Genomic DNA, 17,651 nt, shown 5'->3' with positions numbered 1-17,651 from the left:
CCCCGGCGAGAAAAGTCGGTCTGTCCCCGTTGAATAGCAGTTGAAGGTCCTCTGAAAAATTATCTGCTGATGGAGGACGGTAGGCTGATATGATTTTTATATCAGCTGGTCCTGTCCTTGCCTCGATGACTGTAGCTTCCATTCCAGTGATGAGTGGTGTTTCCAGGCGGTGATGCTGGATGCTTCTTTTAATGAGGACTGCGGTTCCTCCTCCACGGCCAGTAAGTCGGTCGTTTCTATATATGTCGTAGTTGGGTACTTTAAGTGGGTCTGTTGGTTTGAGGAACGTTTCCTGGATGAGTAGTATATCTACTTCTGCCTCGTAAAGGAATTCTTTCAATTCTCCCATTTTTCCTTTTACGGAATTTGCGTTCCATGTGATAATGTTAAGCTTAATGCTTACCATGGTGGATCTTAGTTGGGTTGCCTAGAGGGATCTGAGAGCTAAACAGGTTTTGGATCATTTTAGTCATCATTGACTCCATCATGTTTTGTATCTGTGCTTGCATGCTGCTCAGCACTTGATCCATTTGCACAGGCTTCGGGTTCGCTGAGGAAGAGGGAGTTTTCGGTGCTGTTGGAGTTTTTCCTGTCGGTTTATTGATTGGTTGTGATACCTGTGGAGAAGAATTCGATTTCGCCATCTGGGCGAAGGTTTTTTTAATGTTTTTAGGGTTTTTGGGACATCCGCCGTAGCTGGCTGGATGATCTCCTTTGCAGTTGGTGCAGGTTGGCTTCTGCTCCTGCTTCCTCTCGCATTTGGAAAAGTGGTGCGATCCCTCGCATTTAACGCAACGTGCGTCAGCGAAACAGTTATTCGCAGAGTGTCCAAACTGCTGACAGTTATGGCACTGCGATTGGGAAGTCCTCGGTTTTTGGGAGTCGATTTTCACGATCAGGTGGCAGATCGATTTTACATTGTATATGCCGGTTTCGTTTTTCGGCATTAACACCTTCAGTAGTCTGGAGGGCCCGTTCTTCATTTTTATGAAGAAGCACTCTATAGGGTGGAAGCCCTGATCCTCAAGGTCTTCCTTTACATCTTCGGGCGCTATTCCCTCGAGCCCCCGGATTATAATATTTATGTTCTTCTCTTCTGGGAGAAGATATGTGTGGAATTGAATTCCACTTTCTCTAAAGAATTTAGTGATCTTCCGATGGTCGCTCGGCTGCTCTGGAGTTATTCTCACTCCCAGGTGAATCCTCCTCGCGTGAAGGATATTAATTTTCCTTTTCCGCAACTCTTTCTCAATGGCTGGGCATTTTGATGGCTGCCTTAAAATCACGGGTACCGTGCCCTTTTCGGCTTCTTTAGCCTTAGGACTTTCTTGTCCTGAAGGCTTTGGCTTTTCCGGCGACTTCACTACGGTTTTTTTAAAAAAAGTGGGCGGAAGAGTTGGCACTGGTTTCGGTGGCGGCAGAGGTGGAAAGTCTACATCTTCCTCCTCCTCGGTGGCGGTTTTGTCCGTGTTGTCGGTGGACATTTCCTCTTCCGATGACGAGTTGCTTTCCGAGTCCGACACTTGTGGACTCTCGATTCTCAAACGCTTGCCGTTTTCTTTTTTCTCCCTGTTCTGCAGGTCTATTGACTCCTGCAAGCTTTTAATGAGGGCTGTCAGACCCTCGTTCTGCTTCCGCTGCTCCTCTATCTCAATTTTCGCAGCGGCTAGCTGTTTATTAATTTCATCCAGACTACGTTGCAGACTGGCGATTAGTTTCTCTTGGGATTGGTCCGATAGTAATCGGACCTCTGGGGCTTTCTGGGCCCTCGTCTCCATAACGATTTCTGCTGAAAATTTTTCAAAAAAACAAAAACTATTTTCTACCCACAAAAACTTAACACTATCCACGCTTATCACTAAAAGGGTACCTAAAAGATAACCACTCCTGAAAAAAGAAAAAAAAAATCTTGTAATTTATAAATTCTCAAAAACTTTTACCTCTGCTGCTGTCCAAGGACGTCTGCTGCGTTCGGCTGAACTCTCAAGAATCACGAAGTTCACCTGCCCTATCCTTTATATACAAAACCTCTCCATAGACCCAACCCTTGAAAAACCCTTCTTCGTAATCTGCAGATGACCCGCTCGATCTTCATTTTGCCCATAGAAGTTACTTCTGTTGCTGTTTACTGCCACATAGAATTTGTACTTTTACGTTACACAAGTTTGACTCGTAAATCTCTGGGTCAGGTCAAATGGATATATTTGTCATCTGACTTAGCGACTTAGTACCATTGAAAATTTCTTGAAGAACTTCTGTAAAAGATGACAAGGGCTTGTTCTTTCTCTTTTTGTTCTGTGCAGTTGTTGCCATCATAGCTATTTTATTTAGTAGTTTTGGCGTTATCTAGCTATTGCTATTGTTGCTATCTTACCCTCTCGCGGGATTCCTCTTAAGGTATGATTAGGGGCAAATCTTTTTTTCACTTATCGGTTGACCGCTCTTCTCTAGCTCTATGTGAAGCTCTCCAACTTTACTCAATTTATCTCTTTCCCTGATCTCAGCATTTTATTTTGGTTTTACTGCGGATAGTACGGAGTACATTACCTAAAAAGCTCCTCGTTTACCTGGGCTTGGGACCAGCATACTATGTTAATATTATGGCGGAGTTGGATGGAGATATTGCGTTGAGAGATGATAACAGTCATCAAACTCTTTAAGAGCGTTTCGCACTTACTGGACATTTCCCTCTCTCCGCCTCCTTGATGTGACGTACCCGGTGACCTGCCCGGTGAAATAACTCTATTAACGTTTTTTATGGCCCTTTTTCAACTTAAACCTAGAGGCGTCAGAGTTCGTCATTTTCTGCCCTTCACATAATTGGGAAAGAAAAGCCCTAACCTGATTTATCCTTTTTGTGGGTTCCATGTGTAGACAGCTGTCACCACTGGAATATGCAGTAGTCTTAGATGATCTCCATAATTATCTATGCAAACAGGGGAGTGGTCCTTGTCAAACCCTTATGAGAGTTTGTGTACCAAGCCAGGATTATGCGCTAATCAACAGTAAATCTTTACTGTATGGATGCCATAAATTCATAACTTTGAATTTATTTGCAGACCTGCAAAGATTATTTTTAAAACGGAAGCAGTTACAATATGAAACTGCGATCCTCTTCCCTGAAATGCTATTTCGATATACCATTGTTAGCCAAACCTTAAGTCCATGCTGGGTCGTCATCGTTCTCCCTAACGTGAGGTTGCAAACCAGACGCCATTTAGGACCACCCCAAGAGATTCAACTCTATTGTATTAGTCGCAGGATTGCTGCCGACCAGCAGTACTGCTGTCTGTGCTGTGTGTCTAGCCCCGTCAACCACGTTGATGTCGAAGTCAGAAAAATATTGGCGATTTCAACAACTGAGCGCACAACTACCACTTCCACTGTAATGAAGACCAAAGATGTGCACCAATTAGGATAAGTTAGCCTCAGAAAAACTCGTATAGAAAACGTATCTGGTGACATCAACTAGATTGGGAACTCTTTGATTTAAATGGGGCCAAAGTAAACCGACAACCAGCCATTGCCATAGACTTTCAGAGAAGAGGAACGAAATAGGGTCAAATGAGAAGGCCGTCTTTATACCCTTTGGATAGGGAATAAAGACACAGCCCGTGATGTTTTCGTCAAAAAACGTGCAATAAGGAAGAAAAAGATATAAATTTATTTTCGTAGAGAGAGGTTAAGAAGGCAATCGGGGTCGAGTCCAATATTGGGATGATGAGGTCTTCACTCAACTAAGTAAAGGCAAGGATAGGTACCCGGTATACCGCAAGTGGAGTGGAAATGCAAGGTAAGTTGTACGATAATTTAGAGAAACTAGCAATGGAGTTTGTAAACTAGATGAAATTGAGGGGGGGAGGGGGATTAGAAGTGCTTGAAGATTCCGCGCCACAATACGGTTTCGACACATACCAGATACTCGAAGACTAAGCTGTTTATCGATTTCATCGGTGAACTAAATTTGCTAAGTGAGCAGGGACTTGCAATAGAAAACAATGTAGAAAGGAAATAGCTCAGATAGAGTGGCACAAAACGTGCAGAGGGCTTGTTGGCACATTGAGCGAGTGGGAATAGGGGCACGAGTTATTTGCCGCAGGTTTGAAATCTAGTCCTCGAAATTACCTTTTCGGAGGGTTACGCATGGTGCAACGACGTATGGATGATCGTGGTATCGCATATATTTCGAATCGTCCATTCTCATATAAGGGGTCAAAAATTCTTCGTAGGATTCGTCTCTCGAACGCGGCCAAGAGTTCGCAATTTTTCTTGCTTAGAACCCAGGTTTTCCAGGAATATATAAGGACTGGCAAGATCATTGCGGCACAGACTGTCATGATGTTGAATGGTCTTGAGAGTGATCCTGATGCTTTTATCTGGCCTCGCACATTGATCAGGGTCAGCCTATTCAGTCTTATCAACTTCGTCGGAATACCAAATTCTCTCATGGCCCTGAACAGTTTTATCCTGGCTATGTTATCATAGGTGGCTTTAAAGTCGATGAACAGATGGTGCAACTGATGTCCATATTCCAACAGTTTTTCCATCGCTTGCCGCAGAGGAAAAATTTGATCCATTGCTGATTTGCCTGGAGTGAAGCCTGCTTGGAATGGGCCAATGATGGGTGGTCAAAGGGTAGTATAGGTCCCGGGGCGAAACGTGGATTGATACCCACGATGGAGCAACCAAGCAACAGCTCCACTACCAAACCCTATCTCCACCTCCACGTGGTGACCGCTGGGAGCTCTTTTTTGACGAAAAGCTGCAGACGGAGAAGGATGAAGGCGAGTCTCCCGCGCCTAAAAACGGGACAAATTGTACCAACTGGTCCTCCAGGTTGGGAGTTGGGTAGGGCTGACAACCCTACACGGAAAACAACATGTTACGAAGCCACAACAGGAGCCTCGGATAGGACGGATTTTAAAACGACGGACCCGGCAACAACAACGGAACAACGATCTGCGCATTTTCTCATGGAACGTGCGCTCCCTGTACAGAGATAAAGCTGATGAGCAGCTAGCCGATACCCTGTCCCAATACAGGGCTGATATAACAGCGTTACAAGAGATGCGATGGACAGGGACCGGTTTCCTGGAGAAGAACCACTACACCATATATTATAGCGGTCATCCAGTAAACCATGTGCTCGGAGTAGGTTTCTTAGTCAGCCAAAAAATGAAACCTGCTGTTATCGGCTTTGAAAACATAAGCGAACGGCTATGCACTCTGCGCTTCCGAGGCAAGTTTAGAAATATAAGCCTCATAAACGTTCACGCCCCTACAGAGGAGACTGCAGAGTCGGAGAAGGATACCTTCTACGAGGCAGTAAAACGAACCCTCGAAGCCTGTCCCAGATATGATATCAAAATCATACTTGGGGATTTTAACAGCTAAGTAGGGAAGGAGCCAGTATTCAGGCGATACGTTGGCTCCCATAGCTTACACGAAAAAACAAATGATAACGGACTGCGGACTATTCAATTAGCAGGATCACACGAAATGGTTGTTGGAAGTACCTGGTTTGCGCGGAAAGCGGTCCACAAACACGCGTGGGTCTCTCCAGACGGGACCACTTTCAACCAAATTGAACACGTGTTGATCGAACGCCGCCACCTCTCAGCCTTGATGAATGTCAGAACATATAGGGGGGCCAATATAGACTCGGATCACTATCTCGTTGGCATGGTGCTCCGAGCCCGAATAACAATACCACCTAGAATCCTCTCTGACAATCAGGTGAGAGTGAATACTGAAGCCATCCACAACACAACCCTCCGCGACACCTATAAGAGGGAAATGGATGCCGCAATAACCGCAGTCAACAGAGGACCTGGAGATGAAGCATCAACAAATGATCTTCACAATCACCTGAAGAACGTTATCATGGATACGGCCACAAACATACTTGGCCCCAGCCGCAAAAGGAGTCGGAACGGCTGGTTTGACGATGAATGTAAGCTAGCAACGGATCGGAAGAATGCTGCATACCGAGTAATGTTGCATTCTCAAAGAACGCGGGCACGCGCAGAGACTTATCACGAACTCCGTCGAGCGGAGAAGCGACTTCACAGACGGAAAAAGGAAGCCTGGGAGAACCAACAAGTCTGTGAACTAGGAAAGTACAGGGAGCAACCGCACCAGGCGCGGAAGTTTTACCAACAAGTCAGCAGGATGAAGCCTTATACACCTCGATGCTCATCCTGCCGAGACAAAGAGGGAAATCTGATTTCCGACAGAATGGGCATATTAGAGCGATGGGTTGAGTACTTTGATGAGCTACTGAACAACCAGAACATCGGCGAGTTGGAGGTCCCGCCAACTGAAGACGACGGACAAATACTGCCACCACCAAGTTTAGGAGAAACAGTCCGTGCAATTCATCGGCTAAAAAATCATAAGTCGCCAGGAGCCGATGGAATTACAGCCGAATTGGTCAAATATGGAGGCGACCATCAGCGAATCAATGCCTGACGATTGGCAACGAGGCATTATCTGTCTCATACATAAAAAGGGAGATATCACACAGTGCAGCAATTATAGAGGTATCACGTTGCTGAGTACCATCTATAAGATATTCTCCACTATCTTGCTAGGCCGGATAGCCCCATACGCCCAGAACATCATTGGCCCATACCAAAGAGGCTTCACTCCAGGCAAATCAGCAACAGATCAGATTTTCTCTCTGCGGCAAGCAATGAAAAAACTGTTGGAATATGGACAACAGTTGCACCATCTGTTCATCGACTTTAAAGCCGCCTATGATAGCATAGCCAGGGTAAAACTGTACACGGCCATGAGAGAATTCGGTATCCCGACGAAATTAATAAGACTGACTAGGCTGACCCTGACCAATGTGCGAGACCAGATAAAAGCAGCAGGATCACTCTGAAGACCATTCGACATCAACAACGGTCTACGACAAGGGGATGCGCTATCATGCGTCCTCTTTAACCTGGCCCTCGAGAAAGTGATCCGTGATGCTGAGGTAAATGCAAGAGGTACGATCCTCTTCAAGTCCACCCAACTACTGGCCTATGCTGACGATATCGACATCATGGGAAGAACCACCCGAGACGTACAAACTGCCTTCATCCAGATCGAGCAAGCGGCGCGAGATCTTGGGCTGCACATCAATGAAGGCAAGACAAAATATATGGTGGCAACGTCAGCACCGAAGACGAATCAACCAACAACATCAAACCGCACTGATCAAACACAAACACGAAAAAGAATAAGGATAGGAGAATACAACTTTGAGACCGTTGACAATTTCTCCTATCTAGGGTCGAAAATCGCAACCGATAACAACTACGATGATGAAATCCGCGCACGGTTGTTGTCAGCCAACAGAGCCTATTTCAGCTTACAAAGACTGTTCCGTTCGAAACGTCTCACCATAGGGTCAAAGCTCTTACTGTACAAGACTACGATCTTGCCAGTCCTCATGTATTCCTCGGAAACTTGGGTTCTTAGCAAGAAAAATTGCGAACTCTTAGCCGCGTTCGAGAGAAGAATCCTCCGAAGAATTTTTGGCCCCCTACATGAGGATGGACGATTCCGTAGCCTACACGATGACGAAATCTATGAGCGATACCATGACCGTCCGGTTGTGGATAAAATCCGGCTCAATAGGTTACGGTGGGTGGGTCACTTAATCCGTATGGATGAGGATGATCCCACCCGGAAAGTCTATAAGGGCAATATCTATGGTAGAAAAAGAAGACGAGGCAGACCCTGCCTAAGATGGGGCGATGGCGTAGGTCAGGACGCCAGACAGCTTTTAGGGATATCGAATTGGTGGACCTCGGCGCAAAACCTCTGGAGTTCCTTATTAAGGCAGGCCTAGACCGGATACCGGTTGTTGCGCCGTTGATGATGATGAATGATGTTCTAGGCATATGGGGCTATTCGACCTAGCAAGATAGCGAAGATTATCTTATAGATGGCACTCAGCAACGTGATACCTCTATAATAGCTGTACTGCGTGATATTTACCTTTTTATATATGGGATAGGTAATGCCTCATTTCCAATCGTCACACATTGATTCGCTGTTCCACAATTTGGGCATAAGTTGATAGACCACTTGGTGTAATTGGTCGCTTCTACATTTTGACCAATTCGGATATAATTCCATCCGCTCCTGGGGACCTATGATTTTTAAGCCGATGAATTGCACGGACTGTTTCTTCCCTAATTGGTGGTGGAAATATTTTTCTGTTGTCTTCAGTTGACGCGACCTCTAACTCATATGTCAATTCTGTCAGAAATCAGATTTCCCTCTCTCTCTCTGACTTGCTGGTAAAACTTCCGCGCCTGGTGCGGCTACTCCCTCAGGCTTCCTTTTTCCGTCTGTTAAGACGCTTCTCCCCTTGACGAAGTTCATGGTAGGTCCCTATGCGTGGCCACGTTTTTCCGTGCCGTTGCTAGCTTACCTTCAACATCGAACCAGCCGTTCCGACTTTCCTTGTGACTGAGGCCAAGTATGTGCCGTATGAATGATACCGTTCTTCCTGTGATTGGAAAGACCCTTCGTTGATGCTTCATCTTCAAGGCCTCTGTTGACTGCATTTGTTGCGGCATCCATGTCGCCCTTATATGTGTTACGGAGAGCTGTGCTGTAAATGCTGCAGTGTAAACTCTCACCTAATTGTCAGAGGGTATTCTAGGTGGTGTTTTTATTCGAGGCATTCATCAAGGCTGAAAGGTGGCCGCGTTCGATCAACACGTGGTCGATTTGGTTGAAACTTGTCCCGTCTCGAGAGCTAATCGAGCTAATTGAATAATGCGCAATCGGTTATCATTGGTATCCTAAGCCATGGGAGCCAACGTGTCGCCTGAATACGGGCTCTGTCCCTACTTGTTGTTAAAATCTCCAAGTATGACTTTAATATTCCACGGTCCGTTTAGCTGCCTCGTAGAAGGTATCCTTCGTCAACTCAGCAGTTTCCTTTCCAGGGGCCTGAATGTTCCGAATTTGCCTCGCAAGCGCCAGTGGACAGCCGTTCACTTATACTTTCAAAGCCGATAACAGCGGTTTCATTTTTTGGCTGACTAAGAAATCTAAGTGAATGACTGCTATAATACATGGTGTAGTTGCTCTTCTCTAAGAAGGCGGTCCCTACTCAACATACCTCCTGGTACTTCAGCTTATATTGGCACAAGGTATGCGCTGGCTGCTTGGCAGCCCCTTCTCTTTACAAGAAACGCACGTTCCGAGGCCTCTTTTTTGACTTCGTAGCGAGTTGTTTTCCGTGTTGGGTCATCAGTGCTACCCAACTCCCAACTTGAAGGACCAGTTGAACCAATCTGCCCCATTTTTAGTCCCAGGACACTAGCCTTCATCCTTCTCCGTCTGCAGTTTTTTGTTAAGAAAGAGCTCCCAGCGGTCACTACGTGGAGGTGGAGATAGGGTGTGGTAGTAGAGCTGTTGATGTTGGTTTAGGGGGCATTTCCCACATGGGTACCAATCCACTTTTCGCCCTGGGACCTATACTACCTTTTGACGTCCTAATCAGATGAGCAGTGTAATTCATCGAAACGCGCCAGTCATATTATAATTCCTCGGTTATTGAATGCTTAGGCATTGAGATTAACGACAGAAAATTTCACCACTCGAGCCATTTGCATCAAATCCTAATTTTCTATAAAAGTCATAGCCGCTTTTTTTGTAGTACAATTCTCTCTTGCCAATTACGATCCTTCACCCCAGCAAAATGATCAAAGCTGACCCTAATGAACTTTTCCATTCCCAATCCTTATCCCATTCCCAGCACATACTTACTCGGTTGTTAAGGAAAATGCGTTCGCAGGTGTCAGTGTCTCCATTTGCTTCGTAAACCTTAAGAAGAAATCGCAATTTTATTTTGAATATATCGAGATTTCGGAGATAAAGTGGCTCCTTCATTAGACATGGAAGCTTTTCGTTGGAAGATGTCACAAGGTCACATGTTGTGAGTCGTAAAAAAAATAGATGGGAAAATAGACATCAGGGATTGAAGTGGAGTTTATTGAAGCAAAAATGAGGCGATGTTAAAGAATCACTGAAAGGATTACCACTCAAAAAATCTTGAACGGCCATGATAGTGCGAATGAGTTTCAATAGGCACGCGTGAATCCTATCTTTACCCATATATCCAATGGCTTGGCTAATACCGTTGGCGAAAGGAATTTCTGCCACAGTTTGACTCTCTAGGACGTTTTCAGCATAACAGTTACTAGCATTCCATCCTAATAAAAGGAAACTTCACTTAAGGATGTGGTACAATGGAAGAAGCTTCTGGACTCCTCTACACCCGTTCCGCTCTGCATTTTATTTAACACCGGCATTTCGAAGATTTTTCATTTCTATTGGTTTATATTTTGTGCCATTCAATACACATCCTTCGTCTGTCCTCATCGCTTCTTGGCAACATTTCAAAGATTCTCCTGAGCCAAAGGGAAAAATTTATAAACGGAAGAATTGAAAGTATCGAAAGATGATTGTGATATTTCCTCCGTGCAGACATACTTGAATCCTGAAAAAAAAGTCAGAAAGGATTCAAGATTCTGAATTCATGATTCATTCTTGCTTTCTTTTTGTGTGAAAATATCTTTTCCTGCTTCATTCAATGAAAGATTTTCTGGTCGAGTGGAGAGTAGATTTCAATTGGATCTCAGCAGTATCAATCATGTATGGAAAGTGAATTGGTGAGTAGCTTCCCTTCGAGTGTATTTTTAGAATGCATAGAAGGGATGCTTTCGACGCTGACTGGTCTGCAAAAGACGTACATTTTACGTACTCAACAGATTTCATTAAATGATATTTCAACTCCAGCGGAACGGATTGAGTAGTTTCTGACCTAATTTTTGACGTGCCTTCTGATGAGCATTCGAATCAATGAACTGTCTATGATGCGTGATAGGATCAATTAGGGATGAAATGAATAGAAAGGTATTTGAGAAATCTCTCTCATGTATTGGCATTTGGTTTAGTAAAATCCTGTGTGGGAACTACTGAATGATAGATAGATTGATAAATAATAGATAGAATTTTCTGAGATAAAAGTCCTGTTTGTTGCAACTGATGAAATGTGACAACTATTAAAAATTTCGGAAGTGACGTACATTTTGATTTCATATTCTAGAAGAGACGATTTGAATTCGCATTTCATGACTCCATTTTGAAGTTTCAATTTCTTTTTTCATTAGGCAAAGCAATATTGCAAGTCCTCTTTCCTCATTCCAGAGATCTACCATTTGTAGCCCCTCCAGACGTTTATTGAAAATGTTTCCTCACTCCTCCTTTTCAAGGGAACCATTTCAATACTTCCGTGAGGAAACTTTTGAAAGTGGAATGGGTAGTTTATACTGCAGTTCTCTACATATGATGGGGTTAGTACTGAATTATATTTACTTTGAAGGTGCAGTTCAATTACACGGATTAAAGGTAAACTTTTCCAATAACCTGGACATAAAAATGTAGTTGGGAAAAAACGTTGGGTTGTTCATAGAAAACGTTAAACGAAATTATAATACATTCAGGTGAAAAGCAAGCTGTTTTATTATACCTCAGTTCCATTGAATTTCATCTCTTAGAAATTTATAATAATTTATGGATTATCTATTTATTATTTTTGTACGCTACTTAGATGTTTTAATTTTGCTTTTAATTTTATTTTGAAATTAGTATAAGTTGGAATGTTACTTCTTCGGCCATCTTGGACTTCTAGGATAATGCATGCTGTAAGTGATATCTATCAAAGAGATTAGATTACCGGCAGGTTTGTTGTTGTAGGCTCATATGGGCGTTTAGCTTATCATCCGAAACGCATACCTTACATTGGTAGAAGGAAGTTATATCGGAAGTTGTGTCACTAACGGTGAAGTTCCTTTTCCAAGCATGAATACGGAAAAGGAAGCGGAGAGAAATGCGACCTTTTGAAGGATGCCATCTTTCTTTAGAGTGGAGGACCTGAATCCGAGTCAATCATTTCAAAGAACTTTCTAGTTACTTTTACATTTTTTTCCAGCGGAGCACCATCTTCAGTATAATTAGACGCAAGGATACCACAAGATCTAGAGCTATGTGGAGCAGAACAGTGCGAGAAAAGTAGAAGAGTCCTGTGGGGAGCGAAATCGCAATGCCATAATACCGATAACGGAGGCACGGTGTAGTTGATGCACAATGCCCCGCGTAGGATTGTAAAATGCATTTAGGCACTGAGTACTAAATTTCCATAGCGGAAATCACAGAGTATTGTTTGGAATCGTATGAAACATTCCTTCAGGCTAGACCTTTCGTGCTCCGGCTTTAAGTAGCCTTCGTATCAAGGAGTCCTCTTCTTTAACAGGAGGGGAGAACGGGAAGAGAATTTGTTAATTCAAAGAAGTTCATGTATTTGATCCCTCCATCGATGAAGCTTAATCTTCTTCAAAAAGAGGAGAATTCGAACATAATGCACAACACGACTCCACTTAGCAGCGCTTCTCAGCATTTCTCTGATAATGTTCTCCAGAGGCAGCTCCCCTGTGTCTGAATAAAGTTGTTGGCGAACTGCATCCCACCTTCCATTAGAAAAAAGTCGTGATTTGCATCGTGGTCCACCTCATTACCACACATACAGTCGGAGAAACATATCTTCCAAATTTTGCAAATGTACAGTTAAGACTGAACATCTCCATAGCCACCAAAGGGCTAGGTAAAGAAATGATCAATATCACCATGCTTTCTACTCAACCACAGATCGGGTTTTCGATAAGCCATGCAGTCCATCAACCCATTGATTCTTTTTTTCAAGGGAGTTATTACTTATTCAGTGTAGGTTGCCGTTCTGCACGGGCGACCACCTCGCTTGAGTCCTCTCTATTGCATTAATATATGATTTTATGTTTCTCATCAAGGCAATAGGAGGAAGTTGATTATGTATCCAGCATCACAACAGTGATATCACCTTAAATTGTAATATCACATTCACATCACTTAACATTAAAACATCATCATCATGCATCGCTATCCAATAGAGAAGTGGTAATGATATTACTCTTCTAATGTCTAATGTCCGATCATCCCCCGATTATCCCCATTAATCACTACCGCAAAGTGATGCGACATCTGCAACGGAGACGTCAACTCAGACATTACCGCGCAAATGGATCGCAGAAGCCCATTGGGAACTGGGGAAAAAACGAAAGGAGGATGGGACATTTGAAGGAGACTTCACTCAGGTACTCTCCAGGGCTCAAAAGAAGATGGTGAAGAGGCACAAAAGACAACAACACAAACGTCATCGGAAAAACTTCGGCTTAAAATTAAGGTGGACACGAAGGACAGAGCACCAAAAGAAACGTTGGGGAGACGAAGAAGGACTAGACCGCCAGCTCTGCTTGTTTAGCCGATGGAAGGCAAGATTTTTTTTCTCAGTGAAATCCATTACAAGATCAAACCCGAAAATTGCGGAGCAGAAATGTCTTCTATTCGCTAAACGAAACGTAGTCGAACTAGGCTCGAGGACAACAAATTAAGCTTTGTTATGTGAATGATGCTTTGAAGGACGCTATCACATACGGATCCTAGTCGGGGGTGACTTCAATGCCAGGGTGCTTGAATGAGGCATACCTCACCCAGATTGCATAGGGAAACCAATTTTCGAAACGGTGGTGAGAATAGGACTAATAGTTTTAAACGTCGAATCCACCCCAACGTTCCGGTACCCAAGCTGCGAGGGAAGCTTTCCTGACGTAATCAGCGCGTCGGAGTCACTGGTGTAGCTAGTGGACGGGTGGCAAGTTCTGGACGACATCTCGGCAAGCGACCATCAATACACTGTGGTTGTCACGACAGCATAGCGAGTTTTTGCCCTCGAGAATTCGCACAGGGGAATCTTATCCAGGGATTGATTACCTCTAGTTATTTATAATACAGATAAAATATTAGGTACCCACAGAACACATTGGTTCTAGGCTAGAAAGCGGAACCTTCCCAGGAGCCCATCGACCCCCTTACAAAAAGTACTATTAACGAATAGTCTGCCACCGTTCGTATTCCGTATGGGAAATATTTCTTCTCTACTGCCTTTACGTTTGGTGTTGTAGTGGATCCTGTAAGTGTTCCTACGTTTCCTTGCCTTTTGTCTCGTTGCTTCACTATGCGTATCGGCCTTGGATTTAAGAACATGAATTTCTATCGGTGCGACAGGTTGTTTCTTCTTGTCTTTCTTTGCCTTCCTTTTTGGGCCTTCGAGACAACCTAGATGAATTCTGCTCCAGAAACGTCTTCGTCTTTTACCCTTTTCGCCAGTTTGCTCTACAAAGGTTATCCGCGGTTCCTTTGAAGCTAATTGTGCCCGCAGCGGGAAGTACCGTTACTTTTGCTTCACGCGCCTCTTGTTGGTGCGCCTCTAAAGAGGATTACAGTAGTTCTTCCGGATTTATCCGCCAGTTTTCCAAACTTTTGCTGACAGTTTGTTATGACAAAAAGAGCTTGGCAGTGGTCATACGACCATCCTGACATGACCATGAGGGGAGCACTCCAACCAGCCTCCGCGATGTGAAGGGGTCCTTTGAGTACTTCGATTCGTCATTATACTAAAATTCACGTATCCTTTCCGGTACTTGGGTCCACACCGTATCCTGAAAAATAAACCAAATACGAGGATTCGCGCGAATCTAACGAAATAAACAACACACGAGCTAAACCTGAAAATGAAATAAAAAAAAGGACGACTCGGCCGCGGCGTGGATCCGTACAACTCCGGATCCAAGTGATCCCCGACGGATCACATCCTCGATCAATTTTCCTCTTACCTCAGAAGTGCTCTGACGCGCGGCCTTTAAGGTCCCCACCCTACCTGATAGGCGCGCGTGCAATTAGAGAAAAGCTACTTTAAATTATCAGTGGAATAGGGGGAAACAAAACTTCAGGCACAGAAGGCACCTGCCCTAGTATAGCAACCCAGAGGCACCCCAGAGGCACGTTCGGCATCTTTTTTGCCAGGGCCATACTTGTAGTGGACACTTTGTCGCGCACGTACTGCGTGTGTTGCTTATAATTAAGCTTCCCGTCTATCATCACTACCAAATATTTTATGGTTGGCTTGGAAGTGATGATATGATTCCCAATTCTAATAAAGGCGTAATTTCTCTTTCGTTTCCATCTTTTCCTCCGCAAAGTGTTCGGCGAAAACTCTAGACAATCCTGACCAGCACTGGTTCCTTCGCAAGAGCAAAACTCAGCATCTTCGAGATGTTTTGCCAACACAGTCAGTGCTGGGTCGCCATCGTAACCTACCACAGTGGCTTCCTCCAGAAGGGAAGGATTAAGTATATCATTGTACATGATGTTCCACAGCAGTGGGCTCAATTCGGAGCCTTGTTGGACACCCGCGGAAACAAGGTACTCCTGGGGTCATCGGTGTCATACCAGAGCCTCCTTTCAGCTAAATAGCTATCGAAGATAGCAGCGAAGTAGACGGGAATACCAACTTTTGCCAGGGATATCCACATTAGATTCCAATTTGGTAATTTACATGCAAAGGAGGATGTTCACCGAATATAGTCATGTGGGCTATCAAATTAAAGGTCACGCTCAGTACTTTCTGAAGTAGTTACTAGATTTGACATTGGTTGCAAAGGGGAAGAGTGCGACGGTCCGAAAAGTTATTTCATGAACCCGTTCTCAGAAACTACATAACCCAAATATCTGAAAGGGGGTTTCGGAAATCCATCACAGTAATAGTAAGCCAAACTACTGGTGGAACCAAGAAATATTGCTGTTGAAAGCATCATGTCTGTGAGGAAGGAGGCTTTGCCAACGAACCAGAAGGGTTCTGGTTTCCTTCTGGTTCGTTTCGGCAGTAGCAGAAAGAATATTGCGATCTTCGAAGTAGCTTTAAAAAGGCTATCCGGGAAAGTAAACGGAATTGCTACAAGCAGTTGTACCTTGAGCCTAATTCAAACCCGTGGGGCACTGCTTACAAGGTTGTAATGAACAAGCTTCGTGGACAAAAATCACATCAAAAGACGTTCCCGCTACTCCAATTAGAAATAATCGCAATTCTTTTCCCACAACAGGAAGAAAGTGGACCTAATCCAATGATTCAACAGGACTTTTTCTCAATCCCCGGGGTAACCTCTTCGGGAGATCTGTGGACGAATTGGGGACAATAATGCCCCGGGATTGGACTGGATTCCGAACAAAGCCCTGAAGTTGGCGGCTAAAATAAGGCCGCATGGTTCATAAGTATATTTGAATCGTGCATGGTCGAAGGAGTGTTTCTCGTGGAGTGGAAGACCCAAAGGTTAGTTCTGTTCTTCATGCCACCCTCTCTGTCTTTTAGTCAGTATGGGGAAAATGTTGAAAAGGGGGGTGTACAACAGGCTGCTTCTGTTCGTCGGGCTAGCGGGTGGTCTTCCAGAGCGGCAGGATGGGTTTCGTAGAGTGCGCTCTACGGTCGATGCCATTGCAACGATCGTAGATTTGACCCGGGAGGCATCGTCCGCCGGTAAATGCTGCGCCGTAGTGACGTTGAATGTCAGCAATGCCTTTAACTCGGCCAACTGGGGTTAGATTAAAGGCACCCTAGTTAAACTGGATTCTCGGATAATCAAGAGTTATTTTTCAAAGAGACTTCTATGGTACGAGACTGACGACGGGCCGAAGTAATATATTGTGGCAACAAGTGTTCTCCAAGGCTCCCTACTAGGGCCCTTGTGGTAGAACATAATGTATGACGGAGTGCTCGGTCTTCGCGTGTCAAAGAGGCAACCTTGATTGGTTTTATAGACGACCTGGCAGTGGTAGTAGTTGCAAAACACCACCAGGAAGTGGAATGGTATTCAAATAAAATCATTCATGCCATCAAAACATGGGTTCAAATGGTGAAATTGAATCTGGCTGGTGGATAAGACGGAAGCTGTCCTTATTACCAATCACAAGAAAAACAACACTATCGAAATTCGGGTTGGTAAGTACGAGGTCGCTTCAAAATCGATCGGATACCTCGAGATAATGATGGGCTGCTTATAATCTTCACCATATTAAGTGTGAAATTAATACCCAATTTAATTGGAAATCAAATGGAGAAAAAATAGTTATACGAGAAGAGAGGCAGGGCGGGTACTTATACGCCACAAACCGGAGAGAAACACTAGGCCATACGTCATACATACTTGATGTCCTATGGATACTCGTGTATTCATGAATATCACCAAAGGAATCACAATCAAAAACGAGCTAAAATATGCCTTTAATGATTTCGTTATACCCCAGTCATTATCATCAACGGCGCAACAACCGGTATCCGGTCTAGGCCTGCCTTAATAAGGAACTCCAGACATCCCGGTTTTGCGCCAAGGTCCACCAATTCGATATCCCTAAAAGCTGTCTGGCGTCCTGGCCCACGCCATCGCTCCATCTTAGGCAGGGTCTACCTCGTCTTCTTTTCCTACCATAGATATTGCCCTTATAGACTTTCCGGGTGGGATCATCTTCATCCATACGGATTAAGTGACCCGCCCACCGTAACCTATTGAGCCGGATTTTATCCACAACCGGACGGTCATGGTATCGCTCATAGATTTCGTCATTGTGCAGGCTACGGAATCGTCCATCCTCATGTAGGGGGCCCAAAATTCTTCGGAGGATTCTTCTCTCGAACGCGGCCAAGAGCTCGC

Source organism: Hermetia illucens, chromosome 4 (genome assembly GCF_905115235.1).
Source record: "Hermetia illucens chromosome 4, iHerIll2.2.curated.20191125, whole genome shotgun sequence".
Lineage (NCBI taxonomy): Eukaryota > Metazoa > Arthropoda > Insecta > Diptera > Stratiomyidae > Hermetia > Hermetia illucens.
Note: the sequence above shows the minus strand (reverse complement) of the source record.